This window comes from Physeter macrocephalus, chromosome 16, assembly GCF_002837175.3.
Source record: "Physeter macrocephalus isolate SW-GA chromosome 16, ASM283717v5, whole genome shotgun sequence".
NCBI classification, from domain to species: Eukaryota; Metazoa; Chordata; class Mammalia; order Artiodactyla; family Physeteridae; genus Physeter; species Physeter macrocephalus.
In genome coordinates, this window is record NC_041229.1 from 38,787,768 (window position 1) to 38,795,087 (window position 7,320).

Here is a 7,320-nt window from a genome sequence, read left to right on the forward strand (position 1 = left end):
CCTGCCCCCAGGTCTGCCCAAATAAAACTCGTTGGGAAAACCGGGCGCTCAGAAAAAAAAAAATAGAAACTCCCAAGTTTTTATTTATGTTCTGGATAGGTGAGGATGCTGGAAAACACTACTTTTTCAAAAATGGGTTGGAGTATATCAGCAGGAACCCCCAGTAGACTTTAATGCAATGAGTTGATAATATTTCCTAGGCTTGCTGATTCTGCAGGGGACTCCACGCTGGGCAGAAGCCTTGCTCAGGACTGATGCTGGCTGAGCCTGCAAGTCTGTGATGTCCTCGGTTGACACTTGGCTCTGGCCTCTTGAGGTCTAGTGAATCACCCAGCCCTGGGTGGGTATCCCAAATGTAGTGTCTTCAGGGTAATATTGAAAACAAAACCTAAAAAAAAAAGAATAGAGACAGGTTGAAAACTAATGTTTGGAAATAGTTACTAGGGAACTACAAATAAAACACCACCATGGAATATAATTGCATATTCAAATAAAGGCTAACATTTCATAAGATTGACAAGAAATGGTGTTGTTGTGAACAATGGAAATTCTTGTATTCTAGTAAGGAGAATGGAAATCATTACATTCACTTTGAAAAACTATTTGGACAGTATCCACTAAAATTGAACTTACCCATGTGCTATGATTCATGCCTAGGATATGTGTATGTCTGTGCAATGAAAGTGAAGTCCAAGTATGTTCAGAACAACATTATTTCAGTAGCCACACACTGGAAACAACTCGAATGCCAGTCAACATTAGAATGGATAAGTACATTGTAGTATATTCATACAATGGAATGCAGTACAGCAATGAAGATAAACAAGAACTACATGAAAATATAGGAATAATTCTAGAAACATAATACTGAGCAAAATTATCCATACTCAAAAGAATACCTATTCTATTCTTCCATTTATATAAAGAAAAAAAGGAGGCAACGTAATCTATGTTAGAAGTCATAGTAGTGGTTACCTTTGTGAAAGAGAGAGGTTGTGAGTGGGGGTGTGAGGAAGTCTCTAGAATAATGTGAATATTCTGTTCTGGCCCCAGGTGTTGGTTACACAGCTATCAGAATGGCTCATTGTCATAATTCATCAAGTTATGATGATTTTCACAAATTTCTGTAAAATAAATTTTTTAAAATTTATTTAAATTATAAAATATAGTTTAGGGTGAAAAGCATTAAAGGAGACAGATGTCTTTCATTGTACCAAAAGGAAAAGGAAGGGTGATTGAAAATATATGAACTATACATTCAATTGAAGAAGCTATAAAATAGAAGAAGAGAAAGAAGGGGTAGGAGTAAAAAAATAACAAAGAATAAAGACAAAATTAATAAAAGAAAACACATACAAGACACAACACTGATGACCAAAAATATTCTTGGAAGAAATTAATGATAACAATAAACCATGGGCATAACTGGGCATAAGAAAGAAGGGGAAAATAAACCACTAGGAATGAAATAGTGCACAAAATAATTTTTAAAATCTCAAAAGAGAATCTTAGGAGAAATTTGACAGCAAAATTTTCAAAAGATAAGAAAATAGAATAATTTTCTAGAGAGGAAATATATCTGAAATGGATCCAAGAAAAACCAGAAAGCTTGAATAATACACCAGTATAAGAATCTGGCTCAAATTATGACCTGTGAAAGTCCAGGAGACACATCATTCTATATGTAAATCTAGAAAAGTTTCAAGAAACAGTTAAATCTTACTGTGCAAATTGTTTCAGAGTTTCAAGAAACAGTTAAATCTTACTGTGCAAATTGTTTCAGAGTGTAGAAAAAGTTGGAAAGCTACTCAGATGAGGCTATTCTGATCTCTGATAGCAAAATGAAAATAGGACAATAAAAAATAAAGCCACAGACCATCTTTGTTTATAAGCATAGATGAAAGCATAAAAAGGAATGAAATACAGCAATGAAATACAGCAATATAATAAAAGAAAAATACATCATGACCAAATAGGATCCAAGGATGATTCAACATTGGAAAATTTAATGATATAATTCAGAATATTAACAAAGTAAATGAAAAATATCATCATCTTATAGGTACCAAAAAAGCACTTGATGGAATGCAAAATCCATTCATGATTTTAAAATTCTTACTTGCAAAGCATCAAGAGAAACTTGTTTCATAACATAAAGAATTTCAAGGTAAAAAATACCAAGGATCATTCTTAACCTTGAAACAAAAGTAACATTCTCATTAAAGTTAGGAAAAAGAGATACATCAACATGAAAAGCTGCTCAACATCACTAATTATTAGGGAAATGCTAATCAAAACTACAATGAGGTATCACCTCACACCAGTTAGAATGGACATGATCAGAAAATCTACAAACAACAAATGCTGGAGAGGGTTTGAAGAAAAGGGAGCCCTCTTCCACTGTTGGTGGGAATGTAAATGGATACAGCCACTATGGAGAACTGTATGGAGATTCCTTAAAAAACTAAAAATAGAATTACCATATGATCCAGCAATCCCACTACTGGGCATATACCCAGAGAAAACCATAATTCAAAAAGACACATGCACCCTAATATTCATTGCAACACTATTTACAATAGCCAGGTCATGGAAGCAACCTAAATGCCGATTGACAGATGAATGGATAAAGAAATTGTGGTTCATATATACAATGGAATATTACTCAGCCATAAAAAAGAACGAAATTGAGTCATTTGTTGAGACGTGGATGGATCTAGAGACTGTCATACAGAGTGAAGTAAGTCAGAAAGAGAAAAGCAAATATCGTATATTAACACATGTATGTGGAACCTAGAACAATGGTACAGATGAATCGGTTGGCAGGGCAGATGTTGAGACACAGAGGTAGAGAACTAACCTATGGACACCAAGGGGGGAAATCTGCGGTGGGCTGGGGATGGTGGCGTGCTGAATTGGGCGATTGGGACTGACATGTATACACTGATGTGTATAAACTTTATGACTAATAAGAACCTGCAGTATAAACAAACAAACAAAAAACAATTAATACTAAACTTTCTTTGGGTTATTTGTATGGAAATATGTTAATATAAATGCTTCAGACATTACATGAAATTTCTAAAAATCTCTTATATTCTGGTATAATGTTATAAGTCATAATTCTAGTTATTACTTTAAAATGTATATCTCAGAAATAACTAAATTTCCTTGTCAATTGCATTATTATGAACTTTCATCAAATCTTTAACCATGGTCATTTTAAAGTTTTTTGTCATTTACAGACAGTTCTGGGTGTACTCTGATACTTTTGCAAAAATATTCCTATAATAGAGTTTCATCTTCAAGGAATTCATGGAAACGACTCTGACAAGTACAGGTTTCTGGTAACTGACTATACTGCTGAACTGACTGAATAAGCATTTTCAGAACTCTAATGGAAAACTGATGAATTCATAAAAGTGCTAACAAAAGATGAAATGGAAAAAATAATTAATTACATGGGAGTGAGCGAACTGATGAAGATGATTATAATTTTTGTGACTTTCTGTTTGAATAAAAAAAAAAAAATCCCACAAGGGCTCAGAGGCAACAAATATGCAAATCAATTTTCACTGCAAAGTTAAGGAGCTGCTTACAGTGGAGGATTACTGGACTCAATGTCAATATTATGACATAGTATGAGTGTGTTTCGGGTTTGGTAATTGCAATCATTGTTGCTTTTGTTGCGGTCATCCATTTACAATGCTTGTTGTCAGTTTATTTATCTCTTTTAAAAATAAAATACAGGGCTTCCCTGGTGGCACAGTGGTTGAGAGTCCGCCTGCCGATGCAGGGGACGCGGGGTCGTGCCCGGGTCTGGGAAGTTCCCAAATGCCGCGGAGCAGCTGGACCCGTGAGCCATGGCCACTGAGCCTGCGCGTCCGGAGCCTGTGCTCCGCAACGGGGGAGGCCAGAACAGTGAGAGGTCCGCGTACCGCAAAAAAATAATAATAAAATAAAATACAGTGTGTGTGTGTGAAATAAAAGAAACGTATTGAAAACAATGTCAAAAATAAATTTCACATGTATACTCCAAGTTCAACTTGAACTGTATGGAGCTAATGTAATAGTTATAATTTTAGGACAGAAAATATATGTGTACAAAAAAAGAAAAAAATAAAGCAAACTATCTAATTAACCCAATTTCAAGTGCTCCCTTAATACTGTCTCCTGATCCTCTTAAGCTCCCCTAACTGCCACCGTTCAAATATTCTCTTTCACTTTCCCCTGTCCTCAAACTTCAGGCACACCTATTCCACCCCACTTAGAATCCTTCGAATGTCCTAAAAGTCCATAAGTGATCTGGCCGACCATCAGTTCTGAACCTCACGCCTTTCTACCCTGCTCCTTGCTCTCTCCTTCCAAACACATTCCTGGCTGTGTCTCAAAAAAGGCCGGTATGCACTTGTCTGATGGTCTTTGCACCCAGCCAACTCTCAAGCCTCAGCCCAAACATCACCTTTTCAGAGAAGTCTCCTCTGATTGTCTTGCTGTGGATAAAAGTAGAGACGATTTTCCTTCCAAGAAAACAGGTACTCTCTCAAGAAAACATTTCCAAATGAAACGTGAACTGATGGCTAGTACCCATGTATCTCTTCCAGATTCTACTGAAATCAGCCCCACCCTAACTCTATCATTCCTGATTACATCACAATTGAATGCAATCAGCTCTGCCAACTGTCTAGTAAAAGGCCTCATTTTTAATGTTATCAGCCCACAAAAAACAGGTATTTTGCCTGAAATTTTTCCTTTAAGATTTCTTACAAGAAAATATATGGGATCTAAAGGTTATAAAAATTTTAGGGTCCATTTAGGTACAGAAGGATCTCCCTCGGAAAGCTGCCAGAATGGGAGGGGCTAGCACAGTGGTCAGGGCATTAAACACCACTAGTATCCGGTCAGCACAAGAACCAGGGAGAGGAGAAGAAAACCATGCTAAAGAAATCGGTGAGGAAGAGCTCAAATGCCTTTAGAAAACAAAGGCATTGAATATTCCTCACCCTGTAGTCTCCCCAATAAGACTAAGAAAAATCAGCTGGCCTGCCATTGTTCCAAGTAACAGAAACTCCCCACATCTCCTGTGGTCTGCAAGAGGTGCCAGAGGTCCCTATATCTTCTCTGGGGTCCATTCAAGACAAGAGGAAGCTGGGGCTGGGGCCCAATCCTCTACCACCCTCTCCCCAAAGAGGTCACCACAATTTGGCTTAAACATAAAACATTTATCCTTTGGGTCTGGGATCAGGGACAAAAAAATAGCCAAGGAAGGGCTTGCTCTCTGTGACCCCTGCTGGTAGCTTTTGTAAGAGTGCATCAAACAAATGTTTGCTGCAGCGGGGAATACTGATGGCAGGGGCCCTTTGAGTGAGCAGTAGTAGCTCTTTGTACCTCTGCCCTGGAGCCTCAGGCACCATGGATTATGCAGAAGGTAGGCAAGGGAGGATCAATACACTCTTCTCCTTTTCCAAATTTAATGTCAAGGGATCAAAGAAACAATCTGGAGGTCTCTATAGAATTTACTGATAAATAAATTGTGGGGAGGGGAAGTGGTTGACAATCTAGCTCATCCTTGAGGGAGTGTGACAAATGCAGTTAACTTAGCCTCTAAAGATTGGGTGGAAGTCAAATAATATCTCTTTTCCTATTCCAGAAACACCTGATGAACACCCAAGGGTCTTGGGGATAGATTGTTATGAAGGAGAAGCATTGTTCAAAAATGACCCTAGGTGTTCATCCTAAGAGGCCTGAACAATAGGCTAGCCTAGACTCCTTCCATGACTGGAGGGCTATTGCATCCAAAAGGGCCCAAGGTCCCCAGGTGGCTCCTAACCTACAGGGCTGCTGGCTTTCCCAGACAGCTCCTGTTAATGGCTGGCATGATATCAAGGCACCTTAATCCCCCAAGCAGTCTGAAGGTCCCTTTCCTAATAAAGTTGCTGTCATCAAAGCCCCCTATATGAAGGAAGAGCAATAGGGAAGGGGCCTCCACTAGAAAAAAACCCACCTCAACATGGGATGCCTCTCCATGTAGATGCTGAAGAAATGCAGAGCCTATGTGTGCCTCAGTCTTCATGTGTTTCCTGAACTCATATTGTATGACTTTGTGGAATTTTCCTCCATCGATAAGGGGACTCAAAAGATAGGAAGGAAGCAAATAGTAAGGTTTCCTCAGGGTTAGGGTTTTCCAGCCATGTGTATCACAAGGAGAGAGGAACAAGTGTCTTGATGGATTGGATGGAGGGATAAGAGAGTGATTAAAATGATGGGCCAGTAAATTTATCCTGGGTAAAAAACGAAATGAGAACATGAGGGCAATGATGGAGAACATGAAGGAGAATGAAACAGTGTTTGATTCATGGGCTGAATGTCTCCATTAGGTCAAATACTTCTATTAGAATAATAGGAAATGTAAGCTAGAAAGAGAATGGGATGCTTGAAACATAAGTGGTACTATCATTATTCCCATTTTATGGAGGAAGAAGCTGAGGTGTAGAAAAATTTATATTTAACTTAATAGCTTGTGTTCTCAATCTCTATAGTTATTTTTGTACTTGTCTTATCTTCCATATAAAAGTACATTGAGAGCATTGTCTAGGTCTTGTTCATCATCATATTTTCCAAGGGATCTTGGTACTTTATATAGTGCACACTCCAAAAATGTTTATTAAAAAAATAAGTAACTAAAATCATTTGGTGCACACTGCAGTATCTCTCATCTTGGTTACACCTTACATCTTTCTCCCAACTCTCCTATCTCAGGGGAAGAGAATATACTCCCCCTCTCCAGAGCTAATCTTGCCATTTAATCTCCTTAAATTGACACCTCCCATGCATTCCAAAACTACGGTCAATTAAATGATCACTATCACCTCTGTAAAGACTTAAATCATCAGTCATCAGTCTGTTTCCTGATTTAAGCTGCATCCTTTCTCTTACCTTCCTTTCTATACCGAACATGTCAAAACATAAACAAAAATAATCTACCTTTACAAAAACATTTCCTCATCTCTCTCGTCTTCTGATTCTCACCCCACTTCTCCACTGAAATTGATCTCTGTGAATCATCAAATTGTCTCTCAAGTGCTGCGTCATGGGTTACACTTTATCTCTCTGCATCATTGATTCATGGAACACCTCCTTCCTCCTAAAATGTCTCTGACCTCCAGGGTACTGATAGTCTTCTCTGGCTCTTTTCTTTCTCCTTGGTTCCACTTCTTTTTCTACTATACAAATGCAGTCTTATGTCAAAGCTCAATTCTCATCTCTCTTTTAACTCTTTTTATTTCTCCCTTTAAATTCCTTTTTATGTTCATGGCTTTC